The sequence below is a fragment of the Staurois parvus genome, unplaced genomic scaffold, assembly GCF_062004578.1.
Source record: "Staurois parvus isolate SC_StPar_1 unplaced genomic scaffold, SC_StPar_1.0 ptg000025l, whole genome shotgun sequence".
Lineage (NCBI taxonomy): Eukaryota > Metazoa > Chordata > Amphibia > Anura > Ranidae > Staurois > Staurois parvus.
The window spans coordinates 2,508,218-2,534,889 of record NW_028317821.1 but is presented as its reverse complement, the minus strand read 5'-3'; the positions used below and the strand labels follow the sequence as shown (position 1 = coordinate 2,534,889).

The window sequence follows — 26,672 nt, the reverse complement described above, 5'->3', positions numbered from 1 at the left end:
CTATTCAGAGATATCGGAATCAATGCTTATAGGATTTTAAAGCGTATCAGTTGCAGAAGACTATGTAATTCTATGCGGGTCAGACTCAGTCATGGAAAACAATACACAATTGTACAGGGTCTTGTGGCTGGATAAAGGCATACGGGATAAACAGTATATTAGCTGTCAGTGGAATTAGCTTAAAACTGGATTTCCAGCCAAACAGCTAAACATGTAGTTCAATTGGATATACATGTATGTAAATAGCATTACTAGCCAAAGGATTTGTAACTCTGTTCAGCCAGCCTTATGGTTCATTATATCGGTACAGGTGGCACCAACGTTTCCTGGTTTAGCTTTTTAGCTTTGCCTGCATCTCTTTTCTGGCTATGAAGTATGTGGCAGAGGTGTATGAATCACAAGCCTGGCTGAACGCAATACAAAATCTTTTGACAGCTGTAACAGTTTATAAACAATATATACAGTATGTCTTCCATCCATGTAGTCAGCCTAGAGTTAGCATCAAAGAGAACATGGGTGCAGGTCTGTGGATAAGGGGGTACCACCAGTCCTCCTGCAGGGGGGCCCAGACAGCTGCGTGAATCAGATGGGGGCAGGGAAGGTCACTGGCATGGCAGGGTGCAATTATTGGAAATTATTTCCTGTATGGTTCTACAGCAGCTGAAAGATGGCTTCTCTCCTCTCCCTCCTGCTGGCTTTCAGCTGCAATACAGGGGATTGGTTCCAGTAATTACCCCCCCGCCACATCCTTCACCCTCCCTGTGCACCATACATTTTACCTTGCTGCCCAGGCCCCCCTGTGTGCCTCCACTCCCACAGTGCTGCCAGTTTCCCTGCTTTCCTTCCCACCGACAGCTTCAAGCAGACAATAGAATCCTTCAGGATGGAGAGTGGGGGGAAGGGTCCAGTAAATACACTATATTGCCAAAAGTATTGGGCCAGCCCTCCAAATCATTAGATTCAGGTGTTCCAATCACCTCCATGGCCACAGGTGTATAAAATCAAGCACCTAGGCATGCAGACTGCTTCTACAAACATTTGTGAAAGAATGGGTCGCTCGTAGGAGCTCAGTGAATTCAAGTGTGGTACTGTGATAGGTTGCCACCTGTACAATAAGTCCATCCATGAAATTTCCTTGCAACTAAATATTCCACAGTCAACTGTTTGTGGCATCATAACAAAGTGTAAGAAACTGGGAACAACAGCAACTCAGCCATGAAGTGGTAGACCACGTAAATTGACAGAGCGGGATTAGCACATTCTGAAGCGCACAGTGAGCAGATGTCACCAACTGTCTGCAGAGTCAATAGCTAAAGACCTCCAAACTTTGTGTGGCCTTCAGATTAGCACAACAACAGTGCGTAGAGAACTTTATGACATGGGTTTCCATGGCTGAGCAGCGGCATCCAAGCTTTACATCACCAAATGCAATGTAAAGCATTGGATGCAGTGGTGTAAAGCACTCTGCCACTGGACTATAGAACAATGGAGACGTGTTCTCTGGAGTGACTAATCACGCTTCTGTCTGACAATCTGATGGACATGTCTGGGTCTGGCGGATGCCAGAAGAACAGGACTTGCCTGACTGCATTTTGCCAAGTGTAAAGTTTGGTGGAGGGGGGATTATGGTGTGGGGTTGTTTTTCAGGGGTTGGACTTGGCCACTTAGTTTCATGGGTTGGGCTTGGACCCTTAACTCCACTGAAGGGAACTCTTAAGGTGTTAGCATACCAAGACATTTTGGAAAATTTCATGCTTCCAAATTTGTGGGAACAGTTTGGGGATGTCCCCATCCTGTTTCAACATAACTGTGCACCAGTGTACAAAGCAAAGTCCATAAAAACATGGATGAGCGAATTTGGGGTGGAGGAACTTGACTGGCCTCAACCAAATAGAACACCCTTGGGATGAATTAGAGTGGAGACTGAGAGCCAGGCCTTCTCGTCTGACATCAGTGCCTGACCTCACAAATGTGCTTCTGGAAGAATGGTCAAACATTCCCATAGACACGCTCCTAAACCTTGTGGACAGCCTTCCCAGGAGAGGTGAAGCTGTTATAGCTGCAAAGGTTGGACCAATTCAATATTGAACCCTCCGGACTAAGACTGGGATGCCATTAAAGTTCATGTGCGTGCAAAGGCAGGCGTCCTAATACTTTTGCCAAAATAGTGTATGTCACATTTACCAGCCCCTTCCCTTCCTGATTGAACACATTGCATGATTGGTACCAATCACTCACTGTGCTCAAACATAACTGAAGCAACTGGGGGGGGGGGGGGACTGTCACTTGGCTGGATGGGGCCCCATGGTTTCTAATAACAACCCTGCCTGGGTTGATACAAATATGGATGGTGACATTTTTTGGTTGCTCTTACTGAGACTGGCCACACTATGCAGTTTTCACATGGACGGTGACCGATTCAATTCACATAAGACATGACATGCCATATCACTGATCTCAAAGTTGCTGTCAGATTTCATAGCATGCTGGAAAATATAAATCTGTCACTTAGTATTTCCCTTTTACATGCCTGAAAAATTAAGAGTGGTGATTATGGCTTTTAGAGATCTCCTGATGGGCAGATTTTGCTGCTGTCTATTGTTGTGAATATTAATAATTAACAATGAATAACTTATTAATAACACATATAAAATGTATTAATATAATATCATTGATTTATATATATATATATATATATATATATATATATATATATATAATGTACAAACTGTATATATTATACATACTGTATATACAGTATATACAGTATATACAATATATACTTTCCAAAGTTTTTGTAGAATTGTAATGATATCATTCTTCTTCTTCATGGTTTAGCATTACTACTTCCTAGGTCAGCTTTACAGCTTCAGTGCCAGGCAGAGATGATGATGATGATGTGAAGAGAGATGATGAGATAATGTGACTGTATTTCTGCTGCAGGTTGACAACATTCCTCCTCCAGGTGCAGAACAATGAGTGAGTGCTGTCACTCGAGGACAGGAAATACTACTATCAGGCTCAAAAGGTGAAAAAAAGAAAACAAATGCAGCCCCCACATACAGTGACTGGCAAGCTGCAATATATTACGGTTTTGTTCTTGGGTTTAAAAACATTGTAAGTCATTGAAGTGATGATTTAAAGGGGTGTTAAACCCCAAGCCAAAAATGTATTATATTGCAGCTTACCAATCATTAGATGTGTTGGCTGCTTTAGTTTTCTATTTTAGGTTTTTTTTCCCCGCTTTTCTGGTGATTTGACCAGTAACGCACCTCCTGTATTTGTGTCCCAGCTATAGATGAATGAGCACAGGAGGCACAGTAGACAGCAGCATTGTCAGTCTAGGTGGATGGATAGTGTTAAATGCAGTAGCAGATTTTAATAAACTAAAAAAAAGGGAAGCCAAACTTCAGCTCACGCTTTGTAATCAGTTACAGCAAACAGTTTTTTTTGTCCGTTTGGGATAAAGGTTTTACATAAATAACTAAAAGCTGATCATTGTACACCTGCCAGTGGTAAATGGTTTGTCTCATCCCTGTCAACTGATACATCTACAGGAAAGATTGTTCTTTTGAAAAACATCAGATGTACTGGATGAATACTAACCAGATGAAAATAGAAAACAGAAAATAGAAGTCCTAAAAAAGAAACCTAATGCAGCCCACATCTAAGAATTGGTAAGTTTCACTATAATATATGTTTGCTTTTGGGCTTTAAATTTCTTTAAAGCCACTTTCTCATTTTGTATATGCCAGCACATCTGCATTGTCTATTGTTGCTGTAGGTTAACAGGCTGTTCACATTTCTTGAGGATTTCAGATTTAAATCCTTTTTTGGTGATCTTTTCTAGACTTATCTAGGACGGATAATCACATTAAGACCTGCTTAACGTGCCTTTGAAATTAAACTTGACAAGAATTGTGGATGACCAGCCTCACCGTGCAATATAAAATAAGGACAAACCCTAATTTTTCTTTTTTCTCCCAAATTGTATAGCCTGTTACTATACACATGTGCAAACGTCAGCATCAAAGATTGTCTAAACATTCCTCTATGGAGGTAATACAGTATTTATAGGCTAAAACAGAGAACGTTTGGAGCTGTTCATGGTGCTGTTTCTGTAGCTAGAGATTCTCAGTGACTGTTGCTTGGGAAGTGGGATGGAGTGCTGTAGTCCTTTTTTGATAAATATACTAACATTTATTTCAGGTACTTATATGGTGCAATCAATTTACGCAGCACTTTACATATATATTGTACATTCAGATCAGTCCCTAACCCTCAAGGAGTGTACAATCTAAGGTCCCTAACTTACATTCATACATATACATACTAGGGACAATTTAGACAGGATCCAATTAACCTACCAGGATGTCTTTGGAGTGTGGGAGAAAATTGGAGTACCTGGAGGAAACCCATGCAGGCACAGGGAGAACATGCAAACTCCAGGCGGGTGGTGCCGTGGCTGGGATTCAAACCAACAACCCTAGTACTGCCAGGAAGAAGTGCTAACCATTTAGCCACTGTGCTGCCCTCATGCTTTAATAAGAAAGGGAGTAGCTAGAATGTAGAACTGTATTACCAAAAGATGCCTGTGGTTAACTGCCTAAGGGCTTGTTCACATTTGACTAAATTTCTAACTCTTAACAAATGCTCCTATAGCATTAGTATGGGCATTAGACAGGCGTTAATGAGCTTTAGTATGGACATTAGACTGGCATTTTACAAGCATTAAAAGCGACCCCAAATGTCCTATGCACAATTTTGATGCGTTTTATAAGCATTTTACAAGTGTTAAAACTGCACACAAATGCCTATAATGAACTGTAATGTTATTAACCATTTCAATACCGGGCAATTTTACACCTTCCTGCCCAGGCCAGTTTTCACGTTTCAGCACTCTCACACTTTGAATGACAATTGCGCGGTCATACAACATTATCCCGAAACTAAAATTTTATCATTTTCTTCACACAACTAGAGCTTTCTTTTGGTGGTATTTAATCACCACTGGGGTTTTTATTTTTTGCTAAATTAACAAAAAAAGATCAAAAATTTAGAAAAAAAACCACGTTTTTCTTTGTTTCTGTTATAAAAGTTTACAAATAAATAATTGTTCTTCATAAATTTAGGCCAAGATGTATTCTACTACATGTCTTTGGTGGAAATAACCCAAATTAGGATGTATTATTTAGTTTGTAGGAAAGTTATATAGTTCACAAACTATGGTATAGATCTGAAAATTGATCAATCCTGAAGTACTGACAGCCAATCTAATTTCTTGAGGTCCAAGAATGTCAGAATAGTACAGATATCCTCCAAATGACCCCTTTTTGCAGAGTAGACAGTCCAACGTACTTCATAAGAGGAATTGCGAGTTTTTTGAAGTTGTATTTTTTTTGTCATAATTTTTCGGAAAATGAAAAAATTAAAAAAATTATTTTCACTATTTTTTTTTACATACAGCGTCATCATATAACTGGCATGGTGGTGAACAGGGACACTGACTGGTGACAGTATGAAAAAAAAAATATATATATTTTTTATTTTTTTTAATTTTTTATTACATTTTTTTTATTTTTTTAAGATTTTTTTTCATATTTTATTATGACCAAAGTTGTACAATGTTACCATAGTAACATTGTACTACTTTGGGGAAGTGATCAGTATTTTTTTACACAATTTGCTTATAACAAAGAATTACTTTGCTATAAGCAAGCATTTACCTGAATGACATCGATTCATTCAGGTTTTTTTTTTTTTTGTGCTTAGCTGTGATTTGGCCACAGCTAATCACATGACATGTGCATGTGATCGATGTGACCATTCACAGCTAGGCACTAGTATACAATGGATGGCATGAATAAAGCAATAGTATACAACTGTCATGTGACCTGCTGTGATTGGTCACAGCAGGTCACATGGTACCAGCAATGGGGGCCGGTACTCAGATCTGTCATCGGCCGTGTCTGAGGTACACGGCCGGTGACAGATCGCGCTGCTGCGCAGCTCTGCAACCGCGCGAACTGCGCATGTGCGGGAGGACGCCAAATGGCGTACACCCCGGAAAGCTACAGCATTTTTGCGGCCGCCAAACGGCTATAGGCCGGGCGGCTAATGGTTAAAGCACTGCAAACACAGTTGCCTGCCAGTGCGTTTGTGGAGCGTCACCATAGATGTGAATGGGAGGCGTTGAAAGGCTTCAAACTCCTCCAGACTTGACATGAGGCTTCCATTTTGAAGTGACGTGACACTAACGCTTCTTGTTTCAATAATGTGAACAGCACTGGGTACTGACCATAGTATCATTTACATAGCAAAGTTTGGTCATGTTAAGCCCCATACACAACGGGCTGAATATTGGTTGACATTCTGCCCATGTGTACACCCACCTGTCCCACAGAAGCCGGCCAAAAAGACAGCTTCTGTTGAACGTGCATGCTGGAAAACCAGCATCCGATTAGTGCTGGCAGTCAATGGCTGTGATCGCTGTTCTGGCGCAGTCCTCCTGTCAGAAGACAATAGCTCAGCAGGGAGATTGCTGTGCTAACATCACATAGTTAGTAAAGCTTCAGTTTTTTTTTGTTCAGCCTACTGGGTTAAACCTAACAAAAAAACTGCTAGTGTGTACACAGCATTAGAGAGGAGATAGCAGCAAAGTCTTATATTAACAACTTATGTTGATAATTTGCCCTGTCTGGCTATAGGTGGACACTGGGTAGGCCTTGCAGGAGAGTTGAAGAGGGGACACAGATTCTACTGAATGGAATTATAACACTCCCTGTAATCATTTTACATGCTTTCTAATCTTTCTCTTCAGACTTGTAAAGAGGGTTTACATAGCTAAACGTGAGCTCTGCATACAAAGCAGACACAGTGTTGAAGCCAAGAGAGGAACTTAACACTTCCTCAGTAATATGATTGATGATAAAAGAGGTAGGGATGTGTGTCTAGGGCATTACTCTCTCAAAATAGACCATGCCTAAGTAGGAAAGCCTTTCCAAATCTAGGACATAACATATTTCTCTAGCCTGTAATATACAACCCTAAATCAATTTAAATTATGACATGCATATGCTATATGTGCACGCCAACAGTTCTGTGCAAAAACGAGTTAGCCAACTAAAGTGAATGTAAACCATAAATCTGTATTTTTGTGGTATGTTTGGCATTGAGCTTCATTGAATACAGTTTTCTTAAGCAGTTATTTTTTGTTAATCTGTTGCAAAGTTTCTTACATGGAAATCTGGTCAATAACAGCACTTCCTGTTGCTGGCTGACAACGCTGATAACTCTAAAGCTGACAACTGCCTCATATTTAGCAGCATCATCTATGTCAGAGGTCTCCAAACGTATTAAACAAAGGGCCAGATTACTGTTCTTCAGACTTTGGGGGGGGGGGGGATTGTGCCCAGTGGGAGTAAACAATGCCCCATCTTTAATATTGGGAGGAGAAATTGTTGCTGTCAGTGGGAGGAATTGTTCCCCATCATTGATGTCAGTGGGAAAAATAGTGCCCCATTGGTTTAAGTGGCAGGAATTAGGCCCAATTGTTGGTTTCAGTGGCAGGAATAATGCCTCAAGGGCCTGATAAAGGCAGGCAAAGGGCCGCATCTGGCCCCTGGGCCACAGTTTGGAGACCATTGATCTATGTGATAGATCTGATAAGTGGCCAAGCAGCCTAATAAAGGAGCACACATGGCTGGCTGAGAATGGTGCTGTTTTTTTGTAAGGCAGTGGCTTAGCATTGTCAATCTGCAAAAGAAAACTGTTAATATCAGGATTCCCAATTAACCACTTGAGCTCATGACCAATTCTGACATTGCTCTCCTACATGAAAAAAATCTTTTTTTTTTGTAAAAATGACTTAGAACCCCACAAACATTGTATTTATATTTTTTAAGCAGAGGTCAAAGAGAATAAAATGGCAAATGTTTCAATTTTTTATGTCATGTGGTATTTGCGCTGAGCGAACTATTGGCGCTTTATAAATACTGTATAATAATAGTTTTTCAAATGCATTTTTTAGGGAAAATATACAGTGTAATGAATTTTAGTGCACACAAACACAATATAATACCCAATTTTTGGTAAAATATAAAGGATGATGTTACGCCAAGTAAATAGATACTAAACATGTCATACTTTAAAATTGTGCATACCTGTGGAACGGCAACAAACTACAGTACATTAAATTATAAATAGGCAAAGTTTTAAAAGCCTTTACAGGTTACCATGTTAGATTTACACAGGAGGCCTGGTGCTAGAATTATTGCTCTCACACTGACAATTGTGGTGATACCTCACATGTGTGGTGCAATTGCTGTTTACGTACGCATGTGGGTCTGATATGTGCGTTCTCCTTTCTGCTCGAGCGTGGAGGGATGGGAGCATTTTATTATTTTTTTACGTTATTATTTATTTATTTTTACACTGCTCATTTACATTTTGTATCACATTTTTATTGCTATCACAAGGAATGAAAACATCCCCATGATAGTATGGATCATGACACCTCCTCTTTATGGAGAGATCTGGGGTTTATGAGACCCCAGATTTCTCCTCTGGCCTCCAAAGCAGCAGATAAAACTAAGATCGGTTTGATCTGCTGATGCACAAGATTGGCAAAGGCTTGTAAACAAAGGAACTGAAACCGAAAGTGACAAAATCCTCATTGCTTCCAATTTCTGATGTCACTGACTGGAAGGAACAAAATCTGTTCCTGCCACTGGTGGCATCCTCACCGAGCTCCCCAATCATTGGGAAGAGCCTGGTAGAGGCAGTGATGACAATGGCGGGAGGGGGAGACCCTTTTCCACTGCTTGTAAAAGTAATCCAGCAGCTTCTTAGCCACTAGGAATACTTTTACAAAGGGAATTGTTGTCATAAGAAAATGATATCTTGATCATTGCTTGGTCATTAGTGACCAAGATATCACTCTTACAATCCAGAGACATAGTGGTTTCATGAGTGAGATGAGTTTTGAATGCAATTTCAGGTGCGATTACACAAAGCAAGTGCTTTGTGACTGTCATGCGATTTTAGTGGTCTGCATTTTTGGATGCAACTACTACTATTACTATTGTCCTACACAGGAGAATACTTCAGCAAAACAAAAGCCAAAAAATCACATCTAATGCATGTATGTGTGTTTTTGATACATTTACAGTCAAATCTATGAGCCACAAAATTGCACTGCATTGCACCAAAGTAGCATAAGACCCTTCCCCAAACTTGCATCACAGTCATGTTGCATTGATGTGATCAGCCACAGTTAAAAACAATGCTATTTCTATTGTCATGCAATTCTGTACGACTCAAGTTGCATTTGAAATCACACAAGTGTGAACCAGGCCTCAGAAAACTCTAGTGCCCCTCACACACTGATGGTCCGATTGGATCTGCCTGTCAGCTGTTCAAGCGGACTCGATTGGACCATCCATAGCTCTCTATGGAGCGGCAGGTGTCATTAGACACATCCGATCCAGTACGCTAAAAACGGATGGATGGGGATCTGTTCCCTATCCGTCCAATGGATTAAATCAGATGACAGTTGAATGGAAATGGGCAGGCAGTCCGTGTGCATCTGACCGTCCCACAGAAAACAGCGAGCTGTGTCTGTTCTGCATAGCATAGCAGAACGAACACGGACCTGTCATCCGCCTGCTCAGTGGAGATCAGCAGAGAAACCCCCCACCCCCCGCTGAGCAGTAGGATCCGCTTGAAGAAGTCCATCCCATCTGAAAGAGGCCTAAGTGAATCTTATATCTGGGTGGACCCTGTATCCATTTGTTTGTATAACGACTTGCCCTACTGAGGATTTACCCCCCTTCCTGGCCAGGCCATTTTTTTTGCGTCAAGGCGCTGCATTACTTTAAATGACAATTGTATGGTCATGGAACACTGCACATAAATTAAATTTCTGTCCTTTTTTTCCACGAATTGATCTTTCTTTCTGTGGTATTTGATTGCCTGTGTGTTTTTAATTTTTGCGCTATAAAAAAAAAATTACAATTTTGAGAAAAAACAATATATTTGACTTTTTGCTATTAAACATACCCAGTAAAAAATGTTATAAAATCAAATTTCATCATAAATTTATGCCAAAATGTATTCTGCTACATGTCTTTGCTACAAATAAAATCCCAATACGTGTAAATTAATTGGTCTACGTGAAAGTTATAGCTTCTACAAATGGCGGTATAGATACTGGGATTTTTTTTTGTTACTAGTAACAGCAGCGATCAGCGAATTATAGCGGGACTGCAGCAGGCATTCTTACACGGGGGAACTAATTTGGTGTCACTGATATCCCCAATACAGTGATCAGTGCTAAAAAAAAAAAGCACTGACACTGTACTAATGGCACTGGACAGGAAGAGGTTAACATGAGGGGTGATCAAAGGGTTCCCTGTGTGCTGGGAGTGTTTTACTGGTGGACGGTGTATTGGTGCTTCACTGTATGCACACTGCTCTGGATGGCTGCCATCCAGAGCAGTGTGCCCCAGCTGACAGGGAGGAGGACTGTTAGTAAATAAAACAGCCCTCCCCCCTGTCGGAGATCCTCGGTAATCACTGGGTGGCAGCGGGTAATCACCATCTGGGACCCTGTGATTGACAGCCACGGCCGTGAATGGCCACGCGTGTGCCCCCTACCTGGAAATACAGAATCACGTACATATATGTGATTTTGCGCACCCCTGCCACCCTGTAGCAGTATATCTGCTATAGGGCGGTCGGGAAGCGGATGATAATGATTTTATATAAATAGTAAACAAAGATGAATATAAACCATCAGTGTTGAAATGTACACATTTTAAGTCCTGGTCCACACTGATGCGGTGCAGGAAACCGCATGTGACTCGGACTGGAATCACACCATATTCCTGTTCAAATCACATGCAATTCTTTGCAGTGCGATTTGAACCCATTCATTCTGTATAGCTCAAATTGCACCACACCCACACAATAAAGGTGCAGGCACCTTTTTTGTGCCACAGTGGAATCAGATCGCATGGGTGTTCACACACGGAATCACAGCGAATCCCACAATGCATCAGTGTGGATCAAGACTAAACACAAGATTCAATCAAAATTAACCCAAAATCATTACAGTTTACATTTAAGTGGCTGTTTACACAATGCATGAAATCAATGGTTTTTATGGGGGTTTTTTCTTACTTTTTGCATTAACATAGTTCTGTTCTAGATAAAAAAATTTTTGGATATAATTTTTTTTTTAGAAAATACAGTTGTGTACACTTGGTGTGTTTACAAACTTGTTCATTAAATATTTCCAAGTTCAATAATGAAGTTCTGAAAATAGTGATATTTGTCTTAAAATTGCACTTTTTCTATTGCATTCCCTAACCATGCGTTATAAGGAATTCAACACAAAAATTGCAGCTATATGCTTCAGCAGGCTATGCTCAGTAACTTGCAATTAAATAATAACTTACAGTTGACTACAGAATCATTACTGAATCCGGAAAGGATCAGCGCGGGAATTAGCAATTATCCTATGTGTAAGCTGTAGTGAAAAATGGACATCTTTTGGTTAGCAAACTTGGAGAAGTTCCCTAATCTCTAATGTAATTAGTTCATTTCATTTGCTGCAAACAAAAGGGACATGTTTAGGTCCACATTAAAACTTAGCCATTTTGTAGACTGACTGCATTTATTATAGGGTAAATCCACCTTAAAGTGGTAGTAAACTAATTTCTGTAATTTGTACCTACAGGTAAGTTTATAATAAAGCTTACCTGTAGGTAAAATTAATATCTTCTAAATGTGCATTGTTTAGGAGATATTCTAGTGAGTATCAGCCGGTGACATCACTGGCGCATGCGCTCTGAAGGAACAGCATACTCGTGCTGCTCCTTCAGAGCTCTGTGCCTTGGTCATGACTCCTGCAAGCATGTGCGGAAGGGCTCGGTCAGTCAATTGGCCGGAGCCTGAGAACCCAGAAGGAGGACCTGGTGAAGATGGAACTAGTGGTGTCCCTAGGCAGGTGCAGGGGGTGTGCGTCACACCGGGTGACACCTATCGCACGGGGTGACACTGGACACGCTCCACAAAAAGGTAAGTTGTAAAGCATGCCGACGATCCCCGCAGGATGGATCAGATCTGTGGATTGAGCGTAATGGATCGGAGTCCGATCCATTATGCTCAATCCACAGATCCAGTCCATTCTGCAGGAATCGTCGGAGGGGGTGTCACCAAGTGTTATCACACCGGGTGACACCAACCCTAGGGATGCCCCTGGATGGAACCCCTGTCATTGGAGGGCTTTGTTTTAAAGCAAGTTTCTCATACTGTGCTGGTATGCGATCCATACTAGAACATTCTAACATTGCCTTGCAGGGGGAAATCTTTTTTTTTTTTTCAAACTTTACTACTGCTTTAAATGCATAGGTCCTGCAAATTGATGAAAGGTCTCATTAAAACATTAAAAGAAAGGTGTTACTTATATTATTCAATTAGTTACCACCATAACATTTTGCTAGCACAGAAAGAAAGGGTTAAATCAGATTGGTTATACAGGTCCATACCTCTATATAGAAACCCCAATATTTCCATCACTATTAGGTCCATGTCATATGATGATTGCTTCACTGGTGAAAACTTGCTAGAAATAGGATTGCAAAATGTGAAGGATATGTGTCGCTCCCTTGCTGACTGGGTGCGTGAGAAAGTGTTCACTCGCTGCCAAAAGCACTGCAAAATGTATATCATCAGCGAAAGTGATATTTTACTCACCAAAATGACAATAGAGCGACACATGCAAGCAGGTAAGTGTTTCATTGCCCACATTTGTCTTCCATCACCAGCAGCAGGATTGCAAGTAGACTTACTGCAGGCCAAATACGTGTTGAATTCTGAACGACTTTTCGTCCGAAAATTTAAAGAGTCATTCACTCGGTAATCCGATGGTGCCATCAATGATTTCGAAAATCGCCCGACCAAGTCATAAAGTTCACCCCATATAACAGGCGAAACTTCTGTTCCTTCCAGATCACGGCTCATGCGCATATTCTTTTTGGAAAAATGATCATACGATTTGACCATCATTGAGTCGAAAATCGGTCATTTTTCATGAATTTTCCAACACGACCGATCACCGATAAGAGGAGGAACCACGACAATTGGCCGGTGCCATTGACCCACTAACAGAGCGAAAATCGGCCGATTATTCTTAGGTCTGATTTTCGGGCGAAAAATTGGTCAAATTTTGACCCATGTATGGCCGGCATAAGGGCTTAGTATTTTGAAAAAAATGGCAGACAAGAATAAACAAAAAAACTAGATCTCAATTTGCTATAGACACGGGGAGTTAATTACTAAAATTGCAGAGTGCATAATCTGGTGCAGCTCTGCATAGAAACCAATCAGCTTCCAGGTTTTATTGTTAAAGCGCATTTGAATATGCTGTAGTTAGAAGCTGATTGGTTACTATGCACAGCTGTATCAGATGCTGAGTGCTCCAGTTTTAGTAAATTTCCCCCATAGTTTACTTATTTCGGGCACACATGCTACAAAATTTTACTTGTGTTTTACTCAAGACTGTTTTACTAGTGTTTATATGTTTTTATCATTGGATTCTTTTCATGCAAGGTTGTCACACACAGGTGTAGATTTACTAAAAGTGGTGCAGACAGAAACTGGTAGCCAATCAGCTTCTAACTTCAGCTTGTTCAGTTAGGCTTTGGCAATAAAACCTGGACGCTGATTGGTTTCTATGCAGAGCTGCACCAGATTATGTACTCTCTAGTTTTATTAAATAAACCCCAGAGCCTTAACCTAAGACTTATAGTTCAATGAGGACTGAAAAAAGAAAAAGATTGTATGATTACTATTCACTTTGTAAGGTAAGTTGCAATTTTCAAGGGAATTAGAGCTAAGCTAATGCGGTGAAGTTTCACTTTGCAAAGAATACCCCAATCAAATGTAAGGAAAATAAAAAACAGCATTTTTGCTTGCAAAGCGATGATGGAAGTTAGCAGAGCTTTACCTCGTTCACTAACCTCTGGGGCAAATCCCGTTGCAGAGTGCAACTTTCCTTGCTGAAAGTCTATTTGCCTTTAGTAAATCAACCCCATATGTAATCCTGGAGCAATATGTACAATTATAATCCCGGGAGCAATATGTAGAATTGTAACTTCAACTCAAATTACAGCCTGCTTAGAGCTGATGGAAAATTACTCCAATTCATCAAGCCACTGATTCATACAATCTCATCCATGTTTTATGATTCTATTACGTTTCATGTGACTCCCACACTTCAAAAGTTTTGCATACTTCAATCTAAACTTACTTAGGTGGTACAGACTATTTGTAACATATGTGACCAGTTTAAGGCAGTTGCAATTGCAATTGTTGCTGTATTGTCTCCCTTTATATTGTAAAGCGCTGAGCAAACTGTTGGCGCTATATAAATCCTGAATAATAATAATAATAATTCAGGAGCACAACATTTTTGTCTGTTCTTGTATCTAATTTATATCATGTTATTCTGTACCCAACTATTTCCCAGCTATCCATTAACCACTTGACCTCCAGAGGATTTACCCCCCTTAATGACCAAGCCTCTTTTTGCTACTTGGCGCTGCACTAATTCAACTGATAATTGCGTGGTCATGCAATGCTGCACCCAAACAAAATTTACGCCCTTTTTTTCACACAAATAGAGCTTTCTTTCGGTGGCATTTGATCACCTGTGGGCTTTTTATTTTTCACGCTATAAACAAAAAAAAGCGAAAAATTTTGAAGAAAAACAATATTTTTTACTTTTAGCTATACAAAATATATAGTAAACTCAAAGTTAGTTATAAATTTAGGCCAAAATGTATTCTGCTACATGTTTTTGGTAAAAAAAATCCCAATAAGTGTATATTGATTGTTTTGTGTGAAAGTTATAGCGTCTACAAACTATTGTATAGATACTGCAATTTACGCCATTTTTTTGCTATACAGCGCTGCGCTAGTTTAACAGACAATTGCGCGGTCATGCAATATGGTACATAAATGAAATTTACATTCTTTTTTTCCCACGAATTGAGCTTTCTTTCGGTGGTATTTGATCGCCTGTGCGGTTTTTATTTTTTGCGCTATAAAAAAAAGTCTGACAATTTTGAGGAAAAAAAAAATATTTTGGACTTTTTGCTATAAAACATGTCCAGTAAAAAAAATGTAAAAATCAAATTTCTGCCAAAATGCATTCTGCGACATGTCTTTGCTAAAAAAAAAAAACCAATATGTGTAAATTAATTGGTTTACGTGAAAGTTATAGCGTTTACAAATGGCGGGAAAGATACTGGGATTTTTAGTTTTTTTTTATACTAATAATGGTGGCGATCAGCGACTTATGGCGGCGATCAGTGACTTATGGCGGTGATCAGCAACTTATGGCAGGACTGCGGGACTGCGGCGGACATTCTGACATTGGGGGGTACTGACTTGGGGTCACTGACATCCCCAGTGACACCAATACATTGATCAGTGCAAAAAAAAAAAACACTGACACTGTACTAATGGCACTGGGGAGGAAGGGGTTAAGTTTATTATTCAGGGAAAGGGTTAACTGTGTGAGGGGAGTGCTTTACTAGGGGGCAGGGGTGTGTACTGCAGGGAACACCGCTGATCGAGAGAGATAAACTCTTCTGTCCCAATCTGCGTGTCCTGGAGCTGTCAGGGAACTGACAGAAAGTACAGCTACTGCAGCTGTGCTCTCTGTCAGCGATTGCCGCCGATCGCCGGGACATAGCCGGTAACGACCGGCTGTGAGCCGGCGACTGACATCCGCGGCTGTGATCGGCGGGACAGGCAGGGCGGCGCCGCGCCCCCTACCTGTTTTAAAAACACATGTTTTAAAACGTGGTTTTGCCCAGCCATGCTGCCCTGCCGCCGTATTTCTACAGTGGCTGGGCGGCATGTGGTTAAGCTCATTTATGCTAGGTGCTGCAGAGTTAAATCATCAGACAATTTGGGGTTGATTTACTAAAGCTGGAGCATGCGAAATCTGGAGCAGCTCTGCATAGAAACCAATCAGTTTCCAGTTTTTTTGTCAAAGCTTGATTGATCAAGTTGAACTTAGAAACTGATTGTACAGCTGCACCAGATTTTTCACTCTCTAGTTTTAGTCAATCAACCCTTTATGTCATGTTAATTATTTATCTTATATAAAGGCGGAGCTTAACCATGAAAATGTGGGCAGGGAAACCCAAAACTCTCAGGTAGGCAGGGGCAGAGTCAGTAAGGTCTTGATGCTGGAGTATCTATGACCAATAAGAATCCTTGGGAAAACTCAGCCCACCAGGTTCCACCTAGAACTAAAATATCTCTTTGTTATGTACTGTATGTTCTTTCAGTAAAACAGTATGAGATGATCCATTGCAATCGATCAGAAATTCAGAAATTGGCTTTCAGTAGCTTTGACTTACATGAAAGTTGGCTTTTCTTATGTTGCTGTGTTCCAGGTGTCTCCAAACTTTTTAAACAAACGGCCAGTTTACTGTCCTTCAGGCTTTAGGGGGGGCTGGAGTGTGGCCAGTGTGAGTAGAAATGGCCTGGTATCAGTGGGAGTAAACAATCCCCCCACATTTTAACAAGAGGAATACTGCCCCATAGTTGGTATTAATTTGAAGAATAGTGTCAGTGGGAGGAATAGTGACCCATTAATGGTGTCAGTGGGAGGAATAGTTTCCATAGGGCCAGATAGAGGCAAGCAAAAGGCTGCATGTGGCCTGTGGCGGCTGTTTGGAGATCACTGCTGTATGTCACGGTAAAGGCAATATGGTGACTTGGCATATATTAGTTAGAGTAGGCTTTTCTAAACCAGGAACACTAGGGTTCCTCCAAAAGTTACTAGGGGTTCCTTAAGCAATGAGAAAATTCTGCCTCCCAGATAAGTGATCACTGACAATAATGATATTTTCAGTTATCTGTAAGGAGGAGATTTTTCCCAAAGACCACAAATGTAAGGAACATTCTTCGTAGTGACCATCGCACTAATGTACCATGAGATTTAGATGGAATAATTATTAACAGGTGTTCCCTGAGACCAGGATGTCATTTCTAGGCTTCCTCCATGTCAAAAAGTTTCAGAAAGGCTGGTTTAAGGGGATGGAAAGTAAGGGGGTTGGGGGGGGGGGGGGGAAAGGCTCAAAAGCCAATCCAAATAAACCGGAAAAATTAAACGCTCAGCACATAGATTTTCATAAAAACACAGCTATTGACTCCACCTTTATAGAGAGAATAATTCAGCTATGAAGCCTACATTATATGCAGATTTCCAGAACACCAGGAACATCGATTGTCATGGTAATGATGATACAAGGCTGTTGCATTGCTTCAGCGCCACCAGAAAATCTTTTCCTTTCACCTTACCGTACAGCATTTTACAGACATTGTCACAAGTAAACAAGCTTAAATAATTTCACGTGGGAATATATTAACCCTATCTACATAGTGCTTTACTAAAACTGTACTATATACTGTATATAACTGATAGCTTCCAAACTGAATTATATCTGTCAAAGGGTTTTCACTAAATAGATGATTACTAATAATTACCAATTAGGTTATTACTAAATAGATTATTACTAAAAATTATCAAATAGGTTATTACTAAATAGATTGCATCTTGCAAATGTCAATAGCACAACACTGACACTGTGAAATGACAACCTGTTAAAAAAATAATATAATAATAATCATTGTCTTTAAATATATATATATATATATATATATATATATATATATATTTATATACCGAAATGTTGCAACCTATAGTCAATGTTCCTTTGTTAACCTGGCAGTTTTAAACCATATAATACACAAAATAGCAGGAGTGCTGCTGTTATTTTGTGTATTATGCTATTTTGTGTATTATGTTGCTAAGGTTATACCTTTATAGGAGAAACAGCCCAGTTTTTGTTTAATATTGAGTGTGCACTATTGATTGGTGTGTCCTAAGTGAAGGTGATCATTATCTATCAGTTTTAAACCATAGCTACACATTGGGGTTGATGTATACATGCAGCCTCCTCCAACATAGGAATATGTAAGAAGGTGTTGCACAACACTTCGAAGGTGACTGCTTCCATCCTTCCTGCAGCTAAGTGCTGTCATGGTGAAGCTACACTTCAACACACATAAAACAGGTGATATTCCAAAAACATAGTACACCAGTGCCCAGAACCATTTCTACTAAGCCCAATTGGTTTGTACCTTTGTTATGATGGGTATTAATAACTTTCCCATTATCACATAGAAAAGTGGTGTTGTTCTACTTCTTGACAGCTGTTTATATATCTAATCCATTATGTCAAATATGAAATAACTAACCAAAAGCATGTTAAGGTTTTCTAAAAGGATCTAGATTCATTTGGAACATGAATTCCCTTCCATTTTACAGTCTGGAGGTGTATTCACTATGCAGTCCCATAAGTGCCTACACCATAACAACTAAACAGCCTCCAGCAACTGTCACCTGCATCAAATATGTTTATTTATGATGAGATAAGAGATCCAGGATATTTCCCAAGGCTATCAGCTCTGTATTCCGAGTGAAGAAAAACTCTAGCTTTAGAAGAGGGGGAAAATGGGCAGAGTACAGAAAATAAAAGAGGCGAAAAGGAAAAAAAAAACCACACACACACACAAAGCCAAAATAGTGGAGGCAGAGAGTGTAAGTACGATGGCAGGCCAGTCGTCTCCTTGGAAACACGCATCTAGCTGCATGCAATACGAAGAAATGGAATCCCCTCTGTTAAAATGTTACAGCAGAACACAAATGTTAAAGTCACTGATGTAGCCATACTGTGATAAATTGACTACAACTCTCTTCCACATGAAAGAACGAGGCATGAATGGAATATCTTCTGCTAATTACATGACCTCATGCAATGCCCTACCTGAAAGAGACCTGGGCTTTGAATACGCAGCACAGGTGTCTCAAATCTGTCACTCTCTAGTGTTTAGTCACCTAAAATAATGAAGAGACCCACAATGCACATAACAAAGCTTTGGTTTGCCTGGATCTTTCTTTTATGTTTAAATCATTTGAAGAATCTTGACCATGTTTTATACTTCTTTTTGGGTAATACTCTGGATCACATTTCAAATGTTTGACTTAAAAAAAAAACCAAATACACATAGCTATTATATGCAAGTATCTGTAATGAAAGCATTGATGTTCAAGTGTACAAACCAGCGATGAAGTACAGTATAAAGGGCCATTTCTAAAAGGCATGTTTACAATGCCTGCTATTGGCACATTAATACAATTGTGTGAATAGTAATTTCACTTATCCAATCATGTGCAGATTAATAAGTAAAAAGGGGTTTTCTTTTTACAGAATTTGATCATTGAAAAAAAAAATATTTACTCATTTTATTGTGTCAACTTTCTGAAATCCTTTAGTACATCAGCCTTAATGAATCACAGAAAATGATGACGATAAAAGCTTCTATTCTGTGTCTCAATTGAAGAACACATGGTGAGTATTTTTTCAAATAAAAGCAAGGTGTAAGTGTGCAAAAACCGATTAAGTGCAGCAAGTTCACATAAAAAAAATCTATTTTTGACATGCAAAGTGTTAAAAAAAACCCTGAATCTATATTTTATAATCACGTCACATTCAGTTAGATGTATCTACTGAAATCTATGTGGAATAGTCATAACACATTCACTTGAGCTCATCTGCTGAAATGTACATTGAAGAATCATGACTAGAGAGCATCTACTATTTCAGCACGTGCTGCCCCCTTATTGATGGCATTGCCATCTTCAGCAGACAGACATCCTTCCTATGAGATGAACATTGACCTAAGTCTAGGTACCAGTGGTGAAGCCAAGAAAACACACAAACAGACACAGCAAAAAAAAAAGAAAGGCATAAAAGATACCTTGTTATATAGAGTTCACAGAGCAGGTCTTGTGCTCAGTATCAATGCAGAGCAATAAATATCTAAAAAGTCAAAGTAAGGTAGCCCAGGAGAGGGACAGCGACACAAGATCTCCCTGGACTCAGGAGTGGTGGAAATAATGGCATTACCTTGTGAGTCACAGCAATGAACCTGGAACGCCTGAGATCTCCTCTGCCTTCTCACTCCTCCTAGTGCTGCTTGGAAATGCTTGCTGCAGTCATGAGTGTGGGAGGAGAAAAAGACACAAGTGAATGTTTTTCTCCCATCAGATTACTCTGTATCATACTAGGACTCAGCAAGAGAAAGCGAAAAAAAAAAAGAGTTGGGACTATTGCACAACCAAAGTGAAGCGAGAGTGTGAGGTGATGAAGGCATCATAATAGACGCAGGAGGATGTGCAGTTACAAATAACATCCTAACATGGTCAGATGGAGATGATAACTGGTAGCATATGGGCAGGATTTCTAGCAACTGTAACTAATTGCTAGTCAGTGTGGAGAGCTTATCATAAAAGACCAGGTTTCAACAATACAGCTTGATTGCTTGTTATCCGAGTAGCCCCCGACTGTCCAACTTCTGTTTTTTGGAACCAAATCCATTTTTCTTTCACCATTGTCCTTTTATTTGAAGAACAATTCAATTTGTGGGCTCTAATCCATATTTTCTTCATGATTGCTTTTCTATTTGATAAACAATTCCTCTTTTTGATCTCAAATCACTCTAACCTTTTGGACCCAAGTCCATCTTTTAAAAATCACTTCCTTTCGGAGAACAATCACTTTTTTTTTTTTAAACCTCCTCCTTTTTAAAGGAACAATCCATCTTTCCTTCACAACTGTTTTTCTATGGTAAGCACATTGGGATTGATTTATTAACCACTTGCCCTCCTGAGGATTTACCCCCCTTCCTGACCAGACCATTTTTTGTGTTATGGCGCTGCGTTACTTTAACTGACAATTGCGCGGTCATGCAATGCTGTACCCAAATGAAATTTATGTCCTTTTTTTTCCTCAAATTGAGCTTTCTTTCGGTGATATTTGATTGCCTGTGTGTTTTAATTTTTGTGCTATAAAAAAAAAGACTGACAATTTTGAGGAAAAACACAATATTTTTGACTTTTTGCTATTAATCATGTACAGTAAAAAATTAAAAAATCTAATTTCATCATAAATTTAGACCAAAATGTATTCTGCTACATGTCTTTGCTAAAAAAATTCCCAATACATATAAATTAATTGGTTTACGTGAAAGTTATAGTGTTTACAAATGGCGGTATAGATACTGGAATTTTATTTTTAATTTTTACTAGTAATGGCGCCGATCAGCAACTTATAGCGGGACTGTGGCGGGCATTCTGACACTGGGGGGAACTGACTTAGTGTCACTGACATCCCCAGTGACACCAATACAGTGCTCAGTGCTAATTAAAAGCACTGACACTCTACTAATGGCACTGGGCAGGAAAGGGTTAACATGAGGGGCGATCAAAGGGTTAACTGTGTGCTGTTTTACTTGTGTCTGTGTGTGTGCTTCACTGTAATCACACTGCTTTGCATGACTGTGCTGCACACAGCCATTCAAGGCAGTGTGCACAAGGTGACAGGAGAACTGTATTGTTTACATACAGTTCTCTTTCCCATCGGAGCTGCTCGGCAACCACTGGGCACCGGCAAGTAATCGCTGGCCGGGACTCAGTGATTGACACCCGCGGCCGAGAATGGCGGTGCGGATAGGAAGCGTGCCCCCTACCCGGAAATGATAAATCACGCAGTATATCTGCTATAGGGTGATTGGGAAGCGGTTAAAGGATAAGTTCACCTATTAGTAAAATATAATAAATGTGCATTTTTTGCAGGTAAAAAAATGTCATTTATTATTTTTGCCTTCAGCAGCCTATAAAGCATTGCACCAACAATCAGTAGATTGCTGGTGCCATGCAGGTCTCCTGCAGATCTGTCAGAACATCTGCTTGCCATATAGGATGTACGAGTAAGCAGATATACTGACAGGAAGAATGAATGAACTACCATGGCGCTCCACAGCATCATGGTAGTTCATTGAAGACTACAAGCTGACAGCCGCTAAGGCAGCTGGGACTTGTAGCCTCTCATTCACAGAATGCTGTGAATGAGTGGCTCGGCCGGGTGGGCGCACGGCCATGTTCTTTAAAAATGTGAGAGCTAGCGAAGGGGGAGAGGATCCCCCGCTAACTGTGAAAGCGGGAAAAAGGGGCCGCTCAGATCGTAACATGTTACATGTTACACCCAGAATATCGGTATAACATGTATTGTGTTATAAAAGGTGAACTTATACTTTAAAGGCAAATTGTTCACTTTGCAAGCCATGTCACATGCAAAGAAAATATTAAAAGAAAAGTATTTTTGCTAGTAACATGATTAGATGATGGAATTCAGCAGATCTTCACCTCATTTAAAAGGGTAAATTCCATTGCACAGAAAAAAAATCCAATTCAAAGTAAGCAGCCTATTTGCCTTTGGTAAATCAACTCCCATTGGCTCTTGCATTCCTAAATGTATCTTTCTTTTATAAGTGTCTCTCTTTCAGAATATAATCCATATTTTCTTCACACCTATCCTTTGTTTGTAGGTTTAATGCCTCTTTTGTTCCCAAATGTATCTTTCTTACTTAGCTGGTCCATTTTTGGACCCCAAATGTATACTTTCTATTTTCCTATTTACAGATGTTGGTCTTTTGAAACCAAATCCACATTTCCTTCACAATTATTCTTCTTTAGGAGAGACATTCTCCTTTTGTTCCAAAATGCATCTTTCCTATACAACTGTTATTCTTTTGGGGGGACAATACCACTTTTGTTCCAAAATTCATATTTACTTTAAAATGTCCTTTTGGGAGCAAATCCATATTGTCTTTACAAGTGTACCTTTTTTAGAAGGGCAGCTCCACTTTTGATTACAAATCTGTTGTTGTTTTACTACTGTCCCTCTTTTTAGGTCTGTGCAATGGCATAACTCTAGCCATAGCAACCAACATGTATATAATAATAAGCATCCTGCTGCCAGAGCCACCAGATTCTCACAAAATACGATAACTTCCGGGTGTCATATGGAGAGAGTAGACTGTAATATAGGCGAGGACCTGGTAAAATATATGGAAATACTGACTTTCAGAAGGCCTGTATTTCATTGGAAAGTATGTAGGATCTGCCAAAAGGCACAACCAGATATAATTTCCGATGGTCTTGAAATTATGGGTCATCAGTACAAGCTTTTTTTTAGTACTTTGTTAGCTCAGCTTTTTGATAGCTTTTTTTTTGGAATTAATTACCTAGGGCAGTCAGGTTATCTAAAGCCTAGACAGTCCCTGCATCAAGGTAAACAATGTTTAGGTGGCAGTATCGCCCACTCACTCCCATTATACTTACTCTATCCAACACAGTGTTCATCTTTATTGGTTCTGTCTTCTCTCCCCATTCCCTCAGGCTTGCTGAGGCAACAGGAGTCATTGGTTCCCACTGCTATCAGTCAAATCCTGTGATGAGGGAGTAGGGGTAGGGCCAAGTCACCAGGTAGCATGCTCAGGATTGAGCTTACACAAGTGCCCCCATTAAAGCAGCTTGCTATGGGGGCACACAGAAGAGAGGAGGAGCCAGGAGCATTGGCCGGGGACCCGAAAAGAGAAGGGTTAGAGTCATTATATGTAATTCCATTGCACAGAGCAGGTTAGTATAACATGGTTGTTATTTTTTTTTTGTAATTATCCTTTACAATTACTTTAAAGAAGCTCTTTAATGGGACACACATGCCTGACTTGGGCTTCCCATAAAATGACTGATATCTCCCCCAAGAACAATGTGCAGGGTGATATCTGCCTCTCCTCGTGGAAAGTTGATGGAGTACTAGAGCCCATCATAATACTTGGCCAATGATAGCAGGTGCTTTGATATTTCCTCTTCTGCGTAGAGTTGGAAAATACCTGTGAACAATAGCAAGCACCTCAATTGGCCCAAAAAAACATTTTATTGCCCCAAGGGATTTCTTGAGCAGCCTTATCTTTGCAAATGATCCTTGATCTGGGAGCAATTTTTGTCTAAGTCGGGCTGTTCTTGGCCCTCCTAAGCCAGTATCATTAACAATCTGTCAGTTAAGGAAAGAACCTCAAAAAGGGGTCTTCAAGCATATGACAAGCCAGATTGTGTGGATTGAAGACTGCACTTTCACTTGGAATAATAAAACACTGTCTAGGAAGCATTCCGAAGAAATATTTTATTTTCTATCCACTGCATAGATAAAATTGTACAACACATCAATATTTATTTAAAGATGTTCCATTGGCAATAACCAGGCTGAAAGTGTTTCAGGTAATATGTTGCTGTGTGTTTTTGCCCTAAGGCTTTCTCTTAGGCTATACTGTCTTGTCATATACACATCACACTGTAGTTTTAATCCATCTCATTTATTTTTTATGTCTGTCGCTGCATACTTTATGTGTCTGGAACTGTATGTTTTTGTACTCATGTACTTGTATGTTTATCAAGAAGTGCCAAAGGAACACAACTATTCTCTTACTTCTTTCTCTTGAATAGTCTCTTGGTAATCACCAGTGACTACCTGTGAAATGTTTACTTTATCTGTATTGGAAATCCTTCTTTGTGCTGTAGCTGCACATTCATTTGACATCCTTGCTAAAGTATATATCTGCTTTACAAGAGTCAGGTTTTCTATACCTGGAATTAGTTACTGTGCTGTGAAAAAGTATTGCCCCCTTCCTGATTTTTTATTCCTTTGCATAATCGTCACACGTAAATGATTAAAAATCATCAAATTTTAATATTGAAAGATAAACCAAGTAAATACAAAATGCTGTTTTAAAATGAGGGAAAAAAGCTATCCAAACCTACCCGGTCCTTTGTATAAAAGTAATTGACCCCTAAACTCCTTGCTAGATAACCCAAGGGCACTTGACCTTGAGGTCATGAACTGATGGCTGGACATTCTTTTTCAGGATTTTCTGGTAGAGTGCAGAATTCATGGTTCCATCAATTATGGCAAGTCGTCCAGGTCCTGAAGCTGCAAAGCATCCCCAGACCATCACACTTCCACCACCATGTTTGACTGTTGGTATGATGTTCTTTTTATGAAATGCTGTGTTAGTTTTATACCAGATAATAGGACTTACACCTTTCAAAAAGTTAAACTTTTGCCTCATAACTCCACAGAATATTTGCTCAAAGGTCTTGGGGATAATCAAGATGTTTTTGGCAAACGTGAGAAAATCCTTTGTGTTCTTTTTGGTCAGCAGTGGCTTTTGCCCTGGAACTCTCTCGTGGATGTCATTTTTGCCCAGTCTCTTTCTTATTGTTGAATCATGAACACTGACCTTAATTGGGGCAAGTGAGGCCTGTAGTTTCTTATATGTTGTTCTGGGTTCTTTTATTACCTCCTGGATGAGTTGTCATTGTGTTCTTGGAGTAATCTTGGTAGGCTGGCCACTCCTGGGAAGGTTCACCACTGTTCCAAGTTTTTTCCATTTGTGGATAATGGCTCACATCATGGTCTGCTGGAGTCCCGAGGCCTTATAAATGGCTTTGTAACCCTTTCCAGACTGATACATGTCAATGTAAGCCTTTAGTATCTCTTTAAATAGAAGCTGTTTGACAAAGTGAAGCACGCTCTCTTCTCATTGGCTTACTGGCTGTGATTGACAGCAGTGTGATCCAATGGCTCCCGCTGCTGTCTCAGCTAATGAGGAGAGGGAGTCCTGGGATAGCCAAGATTCCAATGCACATCGCTGGATCGAGAGGGGGCTTAGGTGAGTATTAGGGGGGGCTGGATGGGATGCTGCACAGAACAGGTTTTTACCTTCATGAATAAAAAAAAAAATAAAAACCTTGAGCCTTCACAACCACTTTAAGTGATTTATTTATTCAACAGGTCTGGCAGTAATCAGGCCTGGATGTGGCAAGTTAACATTAAGGCTATGTTCACACTAGCGTTGTGTGCAGGTTTTGCACATTACAGCACATTGTGCTGTTCTAACAGGAGCGTTTGCGTCGCGTCGCATTGCGTCGCAGCAAAACGGATGCCTCTGGTCGAGTCAGGAGATGTTGAAGCCTCCTATTCTAGTCTAAGGTGCCTCTCCGCAAACGCCCGGCCGGCATTTGCGGTGCAGTTGCAACACGGTTGCGGGGTGTTTGCGGAGCGGTAACACCATTCAAACTGCATTGTAGGCGTTTGTGGGGCGTTTTTAACGCTCGGCAAACGCCTAGCAACGCGCATGCGGCGTTTGCGGAGCATTAAAAAACGCTCCGCAAATGCCGGACCAACGCTTATCAAATGCTATAGGGGCGTTTGGAAAGCATTGGTAAAACAGCCAAGTGTGAACGAGCCCTAACTCAACTTTCCAAAAACGTGGTTAATCACAGTTCAATTATGACTTAGCAAATAGGAGGGGAATTACTTTTTTACATAGGGCCAGGCAGGTTTGGACAGCTTTTTTCCCTTAATAAATGAAATCATCATTTAAAAACTGTATTTTGTACTCACTTGGGTTATATTTTTGTAATATTACAATTTGTTTGATGATCTAAATAATTAAATGTGACAAATGTGCAAAAAAATCAGGAAGGGGGCAAATAATTTTTCATAGCACTTTACTTATGAAGCCTCACTTTTGCCTACTGGAGGCATGCCTGAACTCTGTGTACTGCCTAATAAATCCTTCATATACTCCAACTATATGAATATTTGCATATCAATAACTTC

The 26,672-nt window shown here is 40.0% G+C and overlaps 1 protein-coding gene across 2 annotated transcripts in view; it reads right to left on the bottom strand.

The window, feature by feature from the left end:
* LOC149471174 (uncharacterized) overlaps window positions 1-20,187 on the bottom strand; it is a 71,958-nt gene extending 51,771 nt beyond the window's left edge. The window contains exon 1 of one of the 2 annotated variants that reach the window (XM_089693671.1): window positions 20,058-20,187. The gene's annotated coding sequence lies outside the window, so the exon portion shown is untranslated. Of the gene's footprint in view, window positions 1-19,908; window positions 20,036-20,057 lie in introns of those variants that run through there. The other variant, XM_089693679.1, reaches the window with a different exon arrangement.
* Window positions 20,188-26,672: the final 6,485 nt, after the last annotated feature.